The sequence below is a fragment of the Delphinus delphis genome, chromosome 2 (assembly GCF_949987515.2).
Source record: "Delphinus delphis chromosome 2, mDelDel1.2, whole genome shotgun sequence".
Taxonomy (NCBI): domain Eukaryota; kingdom Metazoa; phylum Chordata; class Mammalia; order Artiodactyla; family Delphinidae; genus Delphinus; species Delphinus delphis.
In genome coordinates, this window is record NC_082684.1 from 145,510,240 (window position 1) to 145,530,647 (window position 20,408).

At 40.3% G+C, this 20,408-nt stretch overlaps 1 long non-coding RNA gene across 1 annotated transcript in view; it reads left to right on the forward strand.

Annotated features, from left to right (window-relative positions):
* Nucleotides 1-7,136: 7,136 nt before the first annotated feature.
* Nucleotides 7,137-20,408, forward strand: part of LOC132419856 (uncharacterized) — a 127,429-nt gene continuing 114,157 nt past the window's right edge. Inside the window, exon 1 of the long non-coding RNA XR_009518259.1 lies at nucleotides 7,137-7,775. This is a non-coding gene — a long non-coding RNA (uncharacterized lncRNA). The remainder of the gene's footprint in view (nucleotides 7,776-20,408) is intronic.

Genomic DNA, 20,408 nt, shown 5'->3' on the forward strand with positions numbered 1-20,408 from the left:
GTGCCCCGGTCCGTGAAGATCCCACATGCCATGGAGTGGCTGGTCCCGTGAGCCATGGCCGCTGAGCCTGCGCTGCGTCTGGAGCCTGTGCTCCGCCAACGGGAGAGGCCACAACAGTGAGAGGCCCGCGTACTGCAAATAAAACCCAAAACAAACAAACAAACAAAAGATAATAAGATAAACACTTGTTGTTGTTGAAAGGATTAAATGAGACCATCAGACTTTTGTTACTCTAAGTGTGGTCCCTAGACCAGCAGCATTAGCATCACCTGGAAGCTGGTTAGAAATGCAGTATTGGGCTCCATCTCAGATTTAGAGCCTACATTTTCATAAGATCCTCAGAGGATTCATATTTTCATTTAAGTCTGAGAAACACTGCTCAAGACTGCCAGTTCAGTGAGGGCAGGGATTACGTGTGGCATATAGTAAGTACTCAGTACTATTATATGAGTAAATGAATTGAGCTATTTCAATTCATTCAAAACGTGAAAGCATTTTGTAAACTGTTTTCAGCTCTATATACACAGGATTGCCAAAGAACAAAAGTTTGTTTTTTTGGCTTCACTAAAATCTTTTAGAGAAATAGTTTGGACTGACACTTTATAATGCCAGCTTATATACTGAAGCAAGTATATTTATTTTTCTTACATTTGAATGACAATTCCATGAAGAAACCCAGTTTTAGATTAAAAAAAATAATAGTCCCTTAACTGAAATGGACTTTAAAGTGAGTTTATTAGCATGACAGCTAATTATAGAACTTCTTACTTCTAAAGATTGACAGAGAAAATTTATCGCATTTCTATTTCCTATGAGATAACACCTTGATCGAGAGCTAAGATGCCAATGTCAGACTTTAAGAGAAGGATTGGTAGATGTATAGTTAGCGCCAACCTCTAACAAAGAAAACTCATCTAGTTTCCCACTTAAAGTCTAGCTTGAAATGCTTTATTCATTTAATCATTCTTCAAATCATCAAACTTTGATCAAATTTGTCACTATTTGACAAGTGCTGTGCCAGGGCTTTCTGATGGATTGCCAGGTACAATATTCTTGAGGAGTTCCATGTCAATACAATGATGATAACTTTTTAAGTACATAGGCTAACCAAAGACGTTTTATGATTTATGAATTCATGAATGTTAAAGTCTTAAAGTGCTATAAAAATGAAACCACATTAATTATATATTTAACAAGTTTACTGGAAAGAGTAAAATTATATTTTCCTGGTAAACCCAGGCTGTATGGTTAACACATATAGAATTGGTTTTATTCAGGGTTGCTCTAAAGAATATAACAGGGATGTCCTGGTTATTTTCCATTTGCTCCTCCAGATCCATTTTCCCATTTTTCATCCTATTTGCCTTGCTCTACACTGGAGGCTGACCTCTACAGACCATACTATCCAAGTCCTCTAGCTTCTGGCTGGGTTTGGCCTATAGGAGGTACCAAAAGAAGTTTAAAGAGTGGGAGAAAAAGAGGACAAGTGTTTATTTCCCAGCCCTTTGATGGGCCACATTTGGCAGTGGCTATGTTTCTCTGTTTATAGTCACAGCTTTTGTCAGAAATCCCCTTCCAAACTACAGCTCTTATTGGGTTCCATTAAAATCTCCCTTCCCCTGCTCCTTCAGGCTTAAGGCTTCTCATTGTTACTAGTCCTTAAGTGCTTTACCATTGTTAGTTGGTTCCCTTAACCCTTCCCACTATATATTTACCTCTGTAAATTATCCCTTTATTAAGCTCTTTTTACCCTTTTGAGTGTGCCATCTTTAGTGTTATAAGAAGAGGCAATCAATCAGCCAGTATCTAAGGACTGCCTGCTGGGTTGGCACTGTTAAGACATATAATACATGATCCTGCTCCAGAGACACTTACAGTCCAGTGAAGGAGATAAAACCAACACATGTGAAGCAATTAGGAAACACTACACATTGGTATCTGAGAGACATTTGGTTTTTTGCCACTCGGCATCAACTCATTCTTCTGATACCCGTACCCTGATTTTCCTCTTCTATCGCTCTCAGTCAATGTCTTCTAGGTGGAGTGGACTCCACTCTCAACAACATGAGTAATCATTCCTCTGGCCACATGTCCTAATCAAAGCCAATAAAATATAAGGAGATTATTGCTGGCACTTCTGGGAAAGAGGCCTGCACTCTTCCACTGAGATTGCTAACAGTGAGGATTATGTGAACTGGAGCTGCCAGGAGCCACCATATGGAGCCTGAGAAAGAAGCCAACACAGAACACAGAGCCAGGAGATGAAGCAGAATAGAATTCTAATGACATTGCTTAAGCCCTTGGATCAAGCTATGCCTTAAGCTAAATATATCACTCCTTCTTTAGTTATATGAGCCAATAGCCAAAATATTCTTTTTTTGTATAAGTCAGTTTAAGTTGTGTTTTTTATTTTGTCACCTGCAACTAAAATAGGTCTAACAATTCATAAATTGGTACTGGGAGTGGGGACTAGTAACAGAAAGACCTTAAACTGTTGAATCAGTTGATTCAGAGGAGGCTCCATCTATACTGGGCTGGGAATTCAATAGCAAAGTAGTAGGTTAAACTGGCACCTGTTGTATACTAGGATTCAGAAATGTGCCTATCAAGTATGAAATGTGAAAGGGCCAAATACTAGAGTACAGATACTAGAGTACATCAAGTATTACATGTTGGCTTTTAGTTAAGTCCTGTGAGAAAGACTCAGGTTTAGGATTGAGCCTTATTTATCTAAGGCAGAGAGAAAAAAAATACTGCTTTGTTACAAATGACCATTTTTGCTTATAGACTGCAATCGAATATGACAGAAACTTCAATAATCCGGAGCCATTAAGGGTGGAAAAGCCCCCAAAGAATGTTGATACCAATGGAGGCAAGACATGGAAAAGACTGGCACTTAGAAGAAGTCTGCACACACCCAGTCCTCTCTCAAGCAATTCCTGCCTGCTTAGAAGGATAATTATCTCACCTTGCTCCTCCAGCACTACTATGCCATTACACCCACACACCCACCCCCTCCAGCCCCCTTGCAAAACCAGTGGCTGTTGTTTCAAATTGTTCTCAGGGAGAAACCAAAATGGAGGCCATTAAGGGAGGAGATTACCAAGGCCTATTACCAAAACACAAAAATAGCCATATTAGAATCTAGATGCAAAGACTGCAGTTTTACATGACCTCTGGCTTTGGAGTTTTTTCCACCATGGAACTGGAGACATACAAATAGACTGCAAGCTTACTGAGAAGTAAAGGAAATTATATTGTGAGAGAAACCTTAAATCTAGAGAACAAAACCGAGGCTAATTACCCCTGTAACAGGTAATGGAGAAGCCTGAGTAGCTTAATACAACGAATGTTTATTTTTCACTTTTGTAGAGTCCAATATCAGTATTCCTGATCAGCAGGTGGTCTTCTACAAGGTCATTTAGTTACTCAGACTCTTTCCATCTCATGGCTCTCTTATGTATCCTCCAGGGTCTTAGAGTCCTTTCAGTGCAGCCATAGGAGGAAAAAGATACCAGAGAAGGCTTACCTGGTTCTTAACCACATTGTTAAGTGATTCACACCACTTCCAATCATAGTTCAATGAGATAGTCATATGACTTTACCAAGATTAACAGGGATGCTGGGAAATATAGTCCCTGACTATATAGCTACTTCCTAGCAACAACTCTACATAACAGAAGAGGATCCCAGCTGTTTGCTGGTGAAAGCTAGTTATCTCTGCCATAGCAAGTGATTTTTCAACACCCACTGTATTAAGAAGCAGAATGCTAAAGAGGTATGGTCCCTAGCAGGATTATCCTCCCCATTGTCCATTACAGATATGGCATGGAAGAACAATGGATGAGAGATTCTCCAAGAGCACAACATATGGCAGCCAGATGGGTTGATCAAAGAACTTTTTCTTCTCTCATGGTAGGAAGCCTTTGCTATTCCTGTCCAGCAAGATACGATATATCCAACGAATTGGAGACCACTGTGTGTTTGCCATAGTCATTTTTCCAAATGTAAGTTTTTTCTTTTTCTATTATAAATTAAGTACTTTGTAGCTAATTTTATCATGTAGCCTTAGGTTGCTAGACCATGAAGAACTATATTGCTACAAGCTGGGGAAACATGATTTATCCTGCTGTCTTGGACTTGAAGTTATCAGCAGTAACTAGATGATCTTTGGATCATCTCTCTTTGGGGAGGAAGTGAGTACATTTGTGGTGGGAAAAAATACTGTTGCACTGTGTAGGCATAAACACTTTTTTTTTTTTTTTTTTTGTGGTACGCGGGCCTCTCACTGTTGTGGCCTCTCCTGTTGCAGAGCACAGGCTACGGACGAGCAGACTCAGCGGCCATGGCTCACGGGCCCAGCCGCTCCGCGGCATGTGGGATCTTCCCAGACCAGGGCACGAACCCGTGTCCCCTGCATCGGCAGGTGGACTCTCAACCACTGCGCCACCAGGGAAGCCCCATAAACACTTTTTTTTTTTTTTTTTTTTTTTTATTTTTATTTTTTGTGGTACGCGGGCCTCTCACCGCTGTGGCCTCTCCTGTTGCGGAGCACAGGCTCCGGACGCGCAGGCTCAGCGGCCATGGCTCACGGGCCCAGCCGCTCCGCGGCATGTGGGATCCTCCCGGACCGGGGCACGAACCCGTGTCCCCTGCATCGGCAGGCGGACCCTCAACCACTGCGCCACCAGGGAAGCCCCCCATAAACACTTTTAAAGGCATATATAGAAGAGGAATATTTGGGGACATCAACAGAAGAACAGGGATGTGTTGTATGTCCTCTGTTTCCATTACCCAGGACATATCCACCTTTCCTCTGATAACCATAGTCCCATTTTCTAAAGTGGAATCATCTTTTTGTGCCATTCATGTGTTATTAAAAGGCTCAACTTCTGGGATGGGCTTCTGATTCAGACCAGGCCAATCTGAGCATCTTCTCTGGGCAACAGTGATTGGTTTAGGAATGGACACAATTTTTGCAGGCAGTGAGGACAGTGTGGGCTTAGAGCTGCTGGTTGCTGATTTGTGGAGCCTGAGAATGAAGCCAACAGCAGAGGAAACAGCCAACATATCAGGGAGAATTCCAATCTTGATAACATAATTTGAACTTTTTATTCAATCTTGAACTTTTCAGTTATGTGAGCCAATAAATTCTCTTCCCTACTTAAGCCAATTTGAGTTGGATTTTATGTCACTTGCAACCACAAACCCTTACTGAATCAATACTAAGTTGTGTGAGGGTAGATCCATAAATAAATATACATAGGAATAAGTGAACATGAATATTCTTGAGGGGCAGATCCAACTAAAATTGAAGGGGTAGATTGAGGAGTAGTTTATAGGGTAAGAGGGAACTAGATGGGGTCAGAACAAAATCAGTCAGAAGAGTAAATTTAATGCACTAGAAAAATATAGCCATGAAATTATTGAAGCATGAAGAGATGTGCTAAAAGTAAAGATTTAGAATGATTATTCTCACAGGTGATTGGAGCAGAGCCAGAAGGAAGTCAGAAATACCATCTACAACTGTTCTTCCTGATCTTTGCACAGCATTCACACTGGCCTCCTTGCTTCCTACTAATTCAAACTCACCATTCTCCTGCCTCCAAACCTTTGCACTTCTTCTTGTCTCTGCTTGGAAAGTTCTCCCCCAAACTTTTGCTTGGCTTTCTTCCTCATTTCATTCAGACCACTATTTAAACATAACTTCTCAGAGAGGCCCTTCTATATCAACTTAGCTAAAATATAAACGCACTACTTCCACCTGCATCCTTGTGTGTCCTTCTACTCTGCTTTGTCCCCACAGCACTTACCGCTACATGACATTATATTGTGTATCTATTTGTTTATGTAAATGTATAGTTTGTCTCCCCCACTGGAGGAATTGCAATGAGATTCCATGAGTGCAGGTACTTGTTTTATTCACTGATGTATCCTTGGTAAGTACAACAGAGCCTGGCACATAGAAAGTCCCCAATGAAAGCTTGCTTGATGATGAATGAATGAGTGAAATGCAGTAAATGAGACGGGGGGCGGGAACATCACAAGAGGGGTGAGCTAGTCTCTTAAATTCCTAGAACATTCCTATGATTTCAGCCAAAAACTCTGCTTAAAGCTCCCACTTATGCTCCACCTCCGCAAGGGAAAGGGAATTAGGGAAGTTTACTACTGCTAAAGCAAGGACTTAAGATATTCTTCGTTCCCGGACGATTCTGGTAAGAATGCTATTTTCTCCTGAGTTACCCCGTTAAGAAGACACATCTCCAAATCCCAGACTGGACAGGGTTCTTTCACCATCTCAGCTCCAAGTAGAGCTCTGAGAGAAAAACGAAGTGGTGGTGTCTGAAAGTCTCAAAGGTTCCAAAATATTTTTCTTCCCGGGGATCGGCATCCAGGTGAATTTCAGAATAACAACGTGGAGAGGGCAGGAGTCACATGCCAGGCGGAAAAGGGAACCGGGGGCAATCTTCACTGATCCTTCGTTACCACCCAACCTTCTAGCGCGGCCTGCACAGAAACCAGCACGCCGACACTTCAAGGCATAGTGGTGTTTTCACCAAGTTTCCCTCCCCGGCGGTTTCTCCCCACCCGCCCCTCCCGCTGCAGGCTCAGCCTCCGATTTCCGCTGATCCCGACTGGAGGGAGCCCGGAATCCAATTACGTTTCCCAAGGGAGCGCAATCCACCCGTCTGGTCGCGAGGAGGGGGCGGGGGTCGAGGAGCCGCGGAGGACGCCCCTCCCCCGCCGCCCGGGCCTCTGGGCCCCCGCAGCCCCGGGCGGGGTAAGCACAGCCTTGGAGGGGCACGCGGCACCGCCGCCGGGACTATTTGTCCTTCCGCGCGGGCGCTGAGGTCCGGATTCGAAGTCGACCCGGCTGAGTGGCAGGAGATTAGCCAAGGGTTTCCCCCGCCGCGCGCCCCCGGCCAATCGGCGCTGCGCGGGCGGTGCTCGCGGGCCGCGTACACGCGCATTCCAGGATCCACGCCTCACACTCGCGCACGCTCCCCTTCCCGCCCCGCCCTCCCGGCTCCACGCGCGCGGCTTCTCGCGGCCTTTTCCCAGGACTGGGCCTGGACCGTGGCTTCTGGGCCCCTCGGTGCTGCTCGCCAAAGTGAAAGTGAAATGAGGAAGGACGGCCGAGTGGTCTGCAGGAGAAGAGTAATTAGTGTGAACCATCTGTGTCAAGGTTCACATTAAGCCTCACCACCCTCAGGGTCGCTTAAAAGACTGGAGTGAAACTACGGAGACTGTCGTTGAGGAGGAAGAAAGAGGACAGCCCTCTTGATTCTTTAGAGATTGGGTGGAGAACTCTTCCCATATCATTGAGTGTTCTCTAGTCAGAGGACTTTAAACTGCTGGATTTCTCACTTGGTTTTCAGCTGTGGTCAGAACACTTGATATAGCCTTTCTCCCTCTGGGGGGAAAGAAAACAACATCCTCTCCTGCACACATTGTCAGACTCATGAGGCCACAACTGACATACATGCTGGAAGGAGAAAGTGCTCTGTGGTGCCTTGTTTTCTCTTTTGAATTACGTCCTCCAGAGACTGTGGCTGACCCTAGGACCATGGCGTTCCTGCATGTGATTGACGTGCGTGATTAGCAGGCTAGTGAGAGAACCAGGGAAATTGCTGTCAAAACAATTACATACAGGGACATCAGAACAATGGCTTGAGAGCCCCCAGGGACTTAGAGACCATCCTAGCTCTGCCACGCATGCCCTCTGGGACCGTGGCCAAGTCACATCATCTCTTTGTGTCTTCGATTTCTTCCTGGTAAGTTAAATAAAACTATTCTACCACTTCCAATTTCAAAGTATATTATTAAAATAAACAGATAACTGAGGTGAAAACATTGAAGGTTTTGTTTTGTGGGGGAAGGTGGTGGTAGTTGAAAGACACTCTCTGAACAGAAGAGTCTGTAAAAGGAAACGGTTGGACCTTGAGCCCACAACCTGCTCATTAAATTAAACTTAATATACATGTATTGACACTAACTGTAGATGCGGAGTTCTAAGCTTGCTGTGTGGTCTTCATAAGAGTTCTGTATGTTTATTGAAAAAAATCCTCGTATTAAGTGGTGCCTTGCAGTTCAAACCTGTATTGTTCAAGGGTCAATGCTAACTCCTGCATTCAGACCTTATCCCATACCTGTGCCAGTTCCCATCATTAAGTCTTGACCATTTTAATTCTGTTTCTGCTCAAGGGCCACAAAGCCTTGCTAGATATTGGTACAGAAGGGTGCTGTGCTTGTTGCTCCCCACTTGAGCCTAAGCTGTGGCTTGGGGTTCAGACACACCTGGGTATGTCTGAGGAACAGATGGGGCAGGGCGCCAGAAGCTTGTTTACTGGAGTGAATGAGGAGCTTCCTGAGACAGAACATGTCCTCAGGAAGAGTCAAACACACTGAGCTTGAGCCGGAAACAAAGACTAAGTCTTGAGAAGGGAGAGGTCCCTTTACATCCAGTCCTGTGTCTCCTGGCCCTTGTCTGAGTCCAGTAGTAGTGGGGAAGGGATAAGAAGATGGAGACTATGGGTAAAAGCTGAAATATCTGTTTCAAACTTTTCAAGTCCTGCATTTCACATTCATAACACATGCTCTCACCTTTATTAGAAAAGTCAAGCTATCAATGTAAGTGCAAGCAACAGAAAACCAGACTGGAGGTAGCTTTTGAAAAATAAGGAATTTATTATCCCATCAAATAAGAAGTTTGGAGGAAGGTGGTTCCTTTACTGGTTAATTGAGTAACTCAAGTATGTCGCTGAGGCCCCAACTAGATTTCTTCTTTCTACTCTGGCATCCTCAGACAATGGTAATTTCTCCTGCTATCTCCCTTCAAGGCAGCATCATATCTTCAGCATTTCTTGGCATCAAATGCAGTCAAGGGAATCCAACAAAGAGGGATATTGTCTCCCACTTCTTTCTTTCTGTCTCTGTCTCTTTCATAATAAAGGAAGGTTAACCTTTCTTAGAGGCCTCTAGTAGAACTGAGTCCCATTGGGCAGACTTGTGTCAAACACACATCCTAAACTAATTACTTGTTGAAAGAACGATGCCAAACATAATCTACCTCGCATGCTGTGAGCATGCAGGAGGGTGTAATGCAAACAATATCAGATTTTGCAAGGAAAGAAATTAGGAAAAGTGGTTGCGGCTTAGGTCTCAAAAGTTTCCTTCATTTTTCTTTTTCTCTACTTCAAAATGTTTTTGTATCTACTCTCCTTCATTACTTCTAAATTTTTAAATCTTCCTTCATATTTTGTCTTTACTAGTTCAATGGAGAGGTAATCTGGCTCCATTTCAAGACTTGGCCCTCCGTCTAGCTATCTATCTAAGACCCTGCTCTTATCCTAGCCACTCACAGTGGTCCCTAAGCCACAAGCCATCACTTGCAGGCTGTTCTACCTAGCACTCCATTAGTGAGAATTAGAGGAGATCTGAAGCCCCTTTTGTTGTCTCAGGAGAATCCAGGTTGAAAGATGCAAGAACTCATCTAAATCCTATCAGGTGAGGGTGGAGAGGTGAGGAACTAGGGCAAGCTTCTTCTTTCCCAGCAGAGTTCTTTACCCAGAACTTTTATGTCTGGCTCAGCAATCTGTGAGTGCCACGTGGTATCCTCAGCTACTCGGTTTCAGACTGCTTCCATTTCACCTTCTCCCTCCCCATTAGTACTGATCTCCTGGAGATTGGGTCCCACTCTACTATTCCAAGTCACAACCTGCAGGAACTCTGATAATGGCTTGAACCTGAAACTTGTTCCATTTCTTCCCTATACTCATATTCATTCATTTATTTCATTTAACAAATATTCAGTGTTGACTCTTTTCCAAGTATTGTGTTATGTGCTGGGAAGATGCTGGTGAATAAGTCAGAGTTCCTTGCCTTCAATGAGTTTACATTCTGGTGGGGAAACTTGGCATGAAATTCCAGGTTATCTCACAGGGACCAGAATGGAAGTAAAACGTTGAAAGCAAGGCCGAGTCATTAACTCTGCAGCATAACCCCTGTTTTAATCCTTCACAAACAGCTACCATTATTAGTCTAAATTATTTTGATCTTTACACAGCTCAAAACATATCACATCTTTTCACAGAGGCCATTGTTTCAGACAATTACAGTTTCCAACAATATAAATACCACATAGGGCAGGGCACTTATGGTACAGTAGGCTTTATTAATAACATGCCTTGTCAGCTGAACAGGCTAGGCTATAGATGGATAATTACAGCAAAAATGGAGGCTGTATCTGATACAAGTTTATGTATCATCAGAGTTGTTACCCTATCTCTGCTCACAGTCAGGGACCTGCCAGATCTTATTCAACAGAATGGTTTGGAGATGCAGTGTCAGAGATAAAAATATTTACTGTTGTTTACCTTCCTTTGGCTATGCTTGCCTGAGGATGTATAGTAAAAATCAAATTTTAAATGTTTTCAAAATTCATTCAGGTTTGTTATTCCTACTTCATTTATAGTAGAAAATACATTCTCCAAAAAAGTGCTACACTATATTGAAAATAAACCTGCTTATATATTTTCTACTAATAGCACTTCTGCTTCAGAGGGTGCCATGGACCCTCAGTGTCTAATTTATCTTGACAGTGTCTGAAGTGGAAGTAAACTGATTCAGACTGCAGGTCCTGAAATATGAGTTAGGGAAGGTGGATATAGCACAAGTGAAATGAGAGCATTTAAATGAAATATGAACTCCAGTCAATCTGAATGAATTCCCATAGCACCTCAGTCCAGGAAAAAACCTGTAATGGTCTTAATCCTTACTCAAGCCATGACAAAGTGCATGACCCTAAGTGAGGCAGTTCATTAATTTCTGTGTCTTGGTGTCCCCATTTTTATGACAGGGTTAATCAGACCTGTAGTGCACCTGCACTTGAGTTCAGAAGAAAAGAGAATTACACGCTTTCTAAAATGTAGCTGATAATTATCAATCAGTTATCAACAGGAATTTATTGAGCCCTGCATCTACCCATTATTATACGTCTAGGGCCTAGCAAGTACCCTACACATAAATGCTAAAGAAATCTTTGTTGCCTGAATGAATGAGAAAATAAATCAATGAGCCATCAACTACTGCATGCCAGGTCCTTTGCTATGGAAGACTCGAGATTCATCCCTGCCTTTAAGGAACTAACATTCTAGTGAAACAAGACATACACAGATAAAAATATACTTAACAATTAAGGTATGAAATGCCAAATGAATGTTATAATCCATTATCTTCAAACTAGAATTTCCGGATTCTTAGCTTCACTATGAATTCTTCCTTAAAATTGACCTACTTGAGAATATGCCTAGGAATATTGCATAGAAATGTTAGAGGATGTTTAATAAAAGACTTTAAAATATAGAAATCTATTTCATTAGGATAATAGTCTGTAAGGAAGTGGAATTGAAATATAAGTTCAAGGGAGAAAAAGAAAGACATAAAACTGTTAAAGAAGGACTTGTTTATATTACTTCTTTTTGTATTTTTATTGAGGTATAACATCCATACAGTAACGTACACAGACCACCACCTAAATCAAGATATAGGTGATGCCCTCCCGTCATGACCTTTCTCAGTTAATCTCCTTCTTCCTTGACTCCAGAGTTAACCATTATTCTGACTTCATACACTATAGAGTACTGTAGCCTGTTCTTGGAAGTTGTGTAAGTGTAATCATATGGTATGTTCTCCTTTGTTCCAGGCTTCTTTTGTTCAACATTATGTCTGTATGATGCATCCATTGTTGCATACATCAGAGTTCATTCTTTTTAATGAACTATTGCAAAATAGCTATTCTCAAAGTGGGGTCTGAGAACTCCTGGAGGGGGTACCTGAGAGTTTTCTGGGGGTTCCATGGGTCAAAATTATTTTCATAACCATTTAGGGTTTTATTTATTTGCCTTTTTCAGTGTGTTGACGTTTTTGTCGATGGTACAAAAGCAATGATGGTTAAAACTCCTGGCACCTTGGCATGACTATTTTTTCCTTAGATTCATACTCTTTATGTCTTTCTGAAATATCTTTGCTTAACCCAAGGACATAAATATTTTCTGTGATACTCTTTTCTATAAGTTTTATGGTTTTAGGTTTTACAAGTAGGACTATGATCCATTTTGAATTAACTTTGGCATATGGTGTGACTTTAGGATTGATAGTCCCCCTGCTTTTTTAAAAAATATATGGATACCCAATATCCAGTTGTTACAGTACTACTTATTGGAAAGACTACTCTTTCTCCCTTTTTCCATTAAATTAACTTGGCAGTTTTGTCAAAACACTCCCTCCTGCCCCACATACACACACACACACACACTGTGTGTGTGCGCACTCTGTTTCTTACTTTGTATTCAGTTTCATTGATCTATATGTCTATCCTTTCACCAATACCACAGTTTGGGGAGAATTGTTATGTTAACAATATTGAACCCTCTGATCCATGAAGGTTGTATATCTCTCTTTTATTTAGATATTTTTTACTTTCTTTTAACTGTGTTTTGCAGTTTCCAATATAAAGATCTTTTGTTAGACTTATTCATAATTTTTTGGTGATATGGTAAATGGAATGGCTTTTAAAATTTCATTTTCCAAGTTTGCTGTTAGGATATAAGGATATATCTTTAATGTTTACTTTTAGCAGATTCTTCTATATGAACCCTGTATCCTATGACCTTGCTAAATTTACTTATGGATTCTAGTAACTGTTTTCTAGACTCCCTGTGATTTTTAACACAGGGAGTGATTTTTAATAACACAGGGAGTGATTTTTAATAATCATATAATTTGCAAATAGAGACAATTTACTTCTTTTTTATCTTAGTGTCATTTATTTCTTTTTCTTTCCTTCTTACAATGACTAGGACCTCTAGTACAATGTTGAACAGAAGTAGTTATAATGGTATATTTGCCTTGTTCTCATTGTAGAGGAAACAATTCTATCTTTCACCATTAATTATGCTATAGATGCCATATATTCATTTGAGGAAGTTCCATATTATGCTTGGTTTGCTGGAAGTTTTTATCAGGAATAAATGTTGGATGTTTTCAATGCTTTTTCCGTATCTATTAAAATGATCATATAGGTTTTCTCCTTTTGTCTGTTACTATAGTGAATTAACAATTGATTTTAAAATCTTAAACTAATCTTGTGTTACTGGGATAAATCCTACTTAGTCTTGAAGCTTTATTCTTTTTTTATACTATTGACTTGGTCTGCTCGTGTTTTGTTAAGGATTTTGCCTCTGTATCCATGAAAGATATTAATCTATAGTTTTTTATACCATCTTTGTCAGGTTTTGGTATTATGCTTATGTTGGTGTATTAGTTTGCTAAGATTGCCATAACAGAATACCACAGACTGGGTGTCTTAAACAACAGAAATTTCTTTTCTCACACTTCTGGAGGCTAGAAGTCCAAGATCAAGTTGTGGGCAGGTTTGGTTTCTCATTAGCCTCTCTCCTTGGCTTGCAGATGGCTGCCTTCATTCTGTGTCCTCAGATGGCCTTTTCTCTGTGCAAGCACATGCCCCTGGTGCCACTCCCTCTTCTTTTAGGGGCAACAGTCATATTAAATTAGAGCCCTACCCTAACAGTATCACTTTAACTTAATCACCTCTGTAAGGACCTTATTTCCAAATATGGTTATATTATGAGGTAATGAGGGTTGGGAGTTCAACATATTAATTTTCTGGGGGATGCAATTTAGCCCATAACACTTGGCCTCATAAGATGAGGTGAATAGTGTTCTCTCCTCTCTTTTCTGAAAAACATTTGTATAACTGGTGTTTTCACTATTGAAACTGTCTGGCCCTGGAGTTTTCTTTTGGGGAAGGTTTTTCATAATAAATTCAATGTGGTTATTAGATGTAAGCCTATTAGATTTTCTGCTTTTCCTTATATATATTTTGATACAATGTGTATTTTAAGAAATTTGTCTTTTTCATCTATGTTGTTGAATTTGTTGGCATAATGTTGTTCATAGTGTTCTCTTATTATTTTTCTAATGTCTTAAGATCCATGCTGACAGCCTCTTTGTTTTAAACTCTTGTTTTAAACAGTCATGCCTATTTTAAAGAACTGAAGAAGAAAAAAATCAAAATTCATTTGGTTATTATGGATGCTTGGCTTTTCTGTATATAATTTAAAGTTAGTTTGTCATTTTCTATAAAAAGGCTGGGATTTTGATTGAGAGTGCATCGAATGCATACACTTGTTTGGAGAAAATTGCCACCTTAACAATATTAAATCTTTAGATCCATGAACATGGTATATCTCTTTGTTCATTTACATCTTCTTAAGTTTCTCTCATGGATATATTGCAGTTTTCAGGATAGAAATCTTGCACAAATTTTGTTGGATTTATTTTTAAGTACTTTATATTTTTTGAAAATTATATGTTATTTACATTTCAACTTTCAGTTGTTAATTGCATATATTTTTATATATTAGCATGGTATCCTGTGAACCTGCTAAACCCACTTATTAATTCTAGCAGGCTTTTCGTAGATCTTTCTGAAAATTTTTAATGTATATAATTATGTCATCTGTGAATAAAGACAGTTTTTTTTTTCCTGTCCAGTTCATATGCTTTTTTTTCTTTTTCTTCTCCTACTACACTGACTAGATTCTTTTTTTTTTTTTTTTGTGGTACGCGGGCCTCTCACTGCTGCGGCCTCTCCTGCCGCGGAGCACAGGCTCCGGGCAGGCAGGCCCAGCGGCCATGGCCCACGGGCCCAGCCGCTCCGTGGCATGCGGGATCCTCCCGGACCAGGGCACGAAACTGCGTCCCCTGCATCGGCAGGCGGACTCCCAACCACTGCGCCACAAGGGAAGCCCATGACTAGATTCTTGAGTACAGTATTGAGTAGAAGCAAGGAAACCAGATATCCTTGCCTTGTTTCCAGTCTTTGGAGGGAGTCTTTTATCATTAATTATGATATTAGGAATAACTAGTAAATTTACTAGTCTTTTATCAGGTTGACGAAGTTCCCTTTTGTTCCTGTGTTGCTGAGATTAGTGCATGTCTTCTTAATATTCTTTGATTAAATGGGAAGTACACATAAATTACTTCTGTGTATGTATGTATGATGATTGTCTAAGGAGAAAGCACTCGTGCAATTGAGTTGTGAACTGAAATGGTCGCTTTTCCATAGAACACCATTTTTACCTAAAAGAACCAAAACAAAGTATGATTACTCAGACTTAGATATTTGGCAGGTATTTTGTCAAAAAAAATTTTGTGAGCCTGCTCCTGCAAGGCAAACAACTGACTGTATTTGTGGACATTGTTAAAATTTGCATTTCCAGACAAAAATTAGAAATTTGGAATGTTTATATTCACTTAACATCCTCCCAGTACTTCATGACATTTCTGTTGAGATTGGTGGTGATATTAACAAATGTGACTTTTCTGCTATACCATGAAGTGTGTCAATATTTGGAATATTTTGGCGAACCAATATTTTAAGAAACTACCACTTATCAAGTTTTATTTTAATTAATTAATTAATTTTATTTTTGGCTGCTTTGGGTCTTTGTTGCTGTGTGCGGGCTTTCTCTAGTTGCAGTGAGCGGGGGCTACTCTTCGTGCGGTGCGCGGGCTTCTCATTGCAGTGGCTTCTCTTGTTCCGGAGCACGGGCTCTAGGCGCACAGGCTTCAGTAGTTGTGGCACGCAGGCTCAGTAGTTGTGGCTCGTGGGCTCTAGAGCGCAGGCTCAGTAGTTGTGGCACATGGGCTTAGTTGGTACGCGGCATGTGGGATCTTCCTGGACCAGGCTCGACCTGTGTCCCCTGCATTGGCAGGCGGATTCTTAAACACTGCACCACCAGGGAAGCCCACACTTACCAAGTTTTGATGTAGTATTAAAGAAGACTGTTTGCAATTTTCTGAAAAGGCTACTGGAATAATCCTTCTCTTTTCCACTATATGTCTTTGTGAGGCCAAATTTTCTTCATATACTTCAACCAAATAACATATTATGACTGATTGAAAACAGAAGCAGATATTAGAATCCAGCTGTCCTCTATTAAGCCAGACTTAAAGAGATTTGCAAAATCTAAAGTAATGCCATTTCTTCTTACTAATATTTTTGTTTAGAAAATATAGTTGTTGTAAAATTATGTACATTAATATGTAATGGATTTATTATTGTTACTTTTTAATTGTGGTAAAATCTACATAACATAAAATTTACCATTTTAACCATTTTTAGGTGTATAGTTAAGTGGCCTTAAGTACATTCACATTGTGTGCAACTGTCACCACCATTCTTTTCCAAAACTTTTTTTATCTTCCCAAACAGAAACTCTTTAACATTAAACAAAAGCTCTCCATTTGCCTCTCCCCTGAGCCCATGGCAATGCCATTTGATATTCTGTCTCTATGAATCTGACTACTCTAGGTACCTCCTATACATGGAACAATATTTTTCCGTTTGTGTCTGGATTGTTTCACTAGCATAATGTTTTCAAGATTTATCCATGTTGTTACTTTTATTTTAAAAATAAATTAATACAAAATTTAAAAAATCTCTTGGTCTTAATTTTTAATATGACAAATATTGATAGAAACACCCAAATAGACTAAAACAATTTAGTGTCCTCGATTAAGTTTTAAGAGTATAAAGGGGTCCTGAGACCAAAATGTTTGAGAACCATTGCTTTATAATATCTCTGTGTATGTATGCTTGTACGTACCATAATTTATTTACCCATTCTACTGCTGAGGAACAGTTAGTTGATTTCTCTTCAGCTTTTAATTATTATTGATAAAGTTGTTATGAATATTCTTGTACATATCCTGTAGAGGACCTCTATACCAGTTTCTCTCTAGGAGAGAAGTCTAGGGTGTCTAGGAGTGGTATGGCTGAATCTTTGTACCTTTTTATTTATTTTTAATAAATTTATTTTATTTATTTATTTTTGGCTGTGTTGGGTCTTCGTTGCTGCGCATGGGCTTTCTCTAGTTGTGGTGAGTGGGGGCTACTCTTTGTTGTGGTGTGTGGGCTTCTCACTGTGGTGGCTTCTCTTGTTGTGGAGCATGGGCTCTAGGCGCACAGGCTTCAGTAGTTGTGGCATGCGGCCTCAGTAGTTGTGGCTCGCGGGCTCAGTAGTTGTGGCTCACGGGCTCTAGAGTGCAGGCTCAGTAGTTGTAGCACACGGGCTTAGTTGCTCCGTAGCATGTGTGATCTTCCTGGACCAGGGATCGAACCTGTGTCTCCTGCATTGGCAGGCGGATTCTTAACCACTGCACCACCAGGGAAGTCCCTTTGTGCCTTTTTAAAATGGATGGTGGTAGATATGAAATCTCTATTGTATTTAGGTCCCATTGGATACATTTCAAAGAATATCATGTAATAGATTTATTTTAAATGCTAATATTTACAATATGTAGGATGTTTATCCTTTGCATTTGTTTCAACTTATGACTACAAATTTTAGATGTCAATTTAAACATGTGTGAGGGCATATATCATTTAAATACATTAGTTTAGGAGGTAAATGAGCAAAGTGTTTTGAAGATTACTAGACAGTAGACCCTTTAGGAGTTCAGAAGAAGTACAAGATGATTGAAGGTTGGGGAGGTTTCTTTCTCTGTCCCTCCTTTCCTCCCCCTTTGCTCTCTTCCTCCTTACTTTTCCTGTTATCTGACAAATATTTACTCAACAACTACTATATGCCAGGCACTCTGCTAGACATTGGGGATATGGCTGTGGACAAGACAGACAAGGATTTGACTCATAGTCTAGTGAGGGAAACAATCCACATGAAAACAAGCTACTGAAATGACTAAAAATTGTGTTAAATATGAAAGAAACAAATGAGTCTTCTGATAGGGGATAGTGGTGGCATAGGCTGTTATGTCAGGTGGTTATGGTGGCCTCATGTTGGAAGAGCTAACTGTGCCTGAGAGCCAAGGGAAGATCATTCCAGCAGAGCCTCATACATACTAAGAGCATTAACAAGGCTTTGAAGAAGAAAAAGCTTGGAATGTTCCCAAAACTAAAAGCAGGCCACTGCGAGGCAATTACTGTCAGACTTTGAGTCTTTATACAAAGAAGCTCCATAGTTAACCCTTGAAGATGTCTGTACACAAATATATAGTTAATATAAACTGTATAATAAAGTAATAATAAAATTTAGAAAACATACTGTTGGTCATCTTTGAGAAGTGATAGAAGTGAACAAGCCTCTACTTTCCCCTGAGGACAGAGACAAGGAAGGAAGGTTCAGGAAAAAACAAAAAGTTACTTTATCTGCATCAGTATCAGCACTGCTATCATTCCAGGCAAGAGTCAGCCCATTGAGAAAAAGATTGTATTTTGTTAATTTTTGTATCTCCAGTACCCAGCATTGTGCTTGATCTGAAGTATATGCTTACTTCATGTATGTTTTAAGGGAGGGAGAAACTGGAGCTAACATTTTTATTTAGTTCCAACTCCTGTACTGGAGCCAATTAAACAAAATTAAAAGACAAATAGAATCTAGGGGGGAAAAATCCAGCATCTGCAACAAACTATAGGTTGATGTGCTTAATACACTTTATAAATTGGCATATTGGTTAAGAGCATATTCTGGAGTGAGAAAGATATACTGCAATGAAGGCAAATTAGGGATAGGGTGAGTGTTTAGCTGGCCAAGGGAAGTCAGAACTTAGAGAAAGAGAGACAGACAGACAGAGAATGAATGAATGAGAATGGGAATATGATGGATCTGTGATGTCTGTGAAGATCATTCCTAATTTGGTGCCCCTAGAGCTGGCCTTCAGATGTTCCTTTACCATATTTGTCCTCTTTTTCTGATCTCATACTGAGGGTGAAAATATAAATGGAAGAGACATATCCCTTCCAAACTGTCCAGCCTCAGAGACAATGACAGAGGCATGAGTAATCTGTGAATTGATAACTCCCTGAAGTGCATACTATCTCTTAAAAAACTTAGTGGTAACTTGTGCTGACACACAAGTATATTGTGTGTATTTATTATAATAATTATATTCATTACGTAATATACTCCTCTTAATTTTGAAGAGGAAATGAACTAATTTTTGCACTATGTGATTTTTCCAGTTTCAACCAAGCTAACTTCTGACAAGTTAATTTGTTCAACAAGATTGGGTACCGTGTAGGTGCCTCTGGTACAGGGGTAGCAGATACAGTAGGGGTGAATAAAACAAGTGAAGTCTATGACTTTATAGAGCTTTATACTACATGGGAGTGAGGTAGGACAGGTAATAAAAAGATAAGAAAATAAATAGCATAATAGAATGAAACATAATGATAGCTTTGGGGAAGAAAAATAGAGCAAGGAAAGGAGCTCAATTAATGTGTGATCAGTGTTGGGAGAAGCAAGGTGGGGCAAAGAGTGATGGGAGAGCTTGAGTCCAGCCAAGAACTCACTGCCATGAGGAACCTGACCCTACCCATCCTTACAGTTCCCAGGCTGATTTTCACTTAATCAGTGTGAATTTGTCAGGGCAAGACCTGGAAATCAAATGGTAATAATAGCTGGTATAAATGCCTGGAAATAAAAATGTCTCAAATGTCATCAATTTCTACCTGTGCTTTCCAATATGCTGACAAACCAACAGCTGAAGTTAAAAAATACAGTACCAGGGCTTCCCTGGTGGCGCAGTGGTTGAGAGTCCGCCTGACGATGCAGGGGACATCTCTACTTCAATAGCCCTAGTTAAAAGATGTCATTATATCTTGCCTAGTCTACTGGGAGAACATCCTAAGCGGTCTCCCTTCCCAGTGCATGTGAGCCAAGGCTGCTGGGCGTAGAGGGAGTTGAGGCCTTGTTGTGAGCATGAGGCTCAGAGTGCATGGTGTGTGCATTGGAAGGACAACGCTGAGGTGGTCACTAGACCTGAGCTGGGGTCTGCAAGGTTGCTGAGGGACTGTGGGCAGTTGGAGTAGAGCCTGAAGTCTCTCCCCACACATCTGCACCACTAATAGATGGTGCAGCAGGAACTAGAAAAAGCAGTATGCAACAATCAGGAACCAGGAAGAGAAGCTCTCTTCCTCCTGCAATGTCCCTCCTGTGCTCTTTATAGATAAAGTTTAACGTACTCATTGTAAGGGAGAAATGTTGCAGAGCAGGTACTGAAGGGTGAATTTAGAGCTGAGAGGGAATAGATTGATAACTGGCACAAACTCTTTCGAAATAATAAATAAATCTTAGTTATCTTCACAAGTCACCGTAGTATAAGACTTATTATTACCTTCTTTCTGGGATTATTCATAGATTATTTGTGGAACTGGAAATTAAATCTAGAATGTTCAATTTCCATGTCTTTGTTCCCATTCTTATGTGTAGTTTCTTCTTTGAACATCATTGATACAATTAATAACAAAAAATCCAACAATATATGCCAGAAATGGAAAAAAGATGCCTAGGCACCAAGTATCT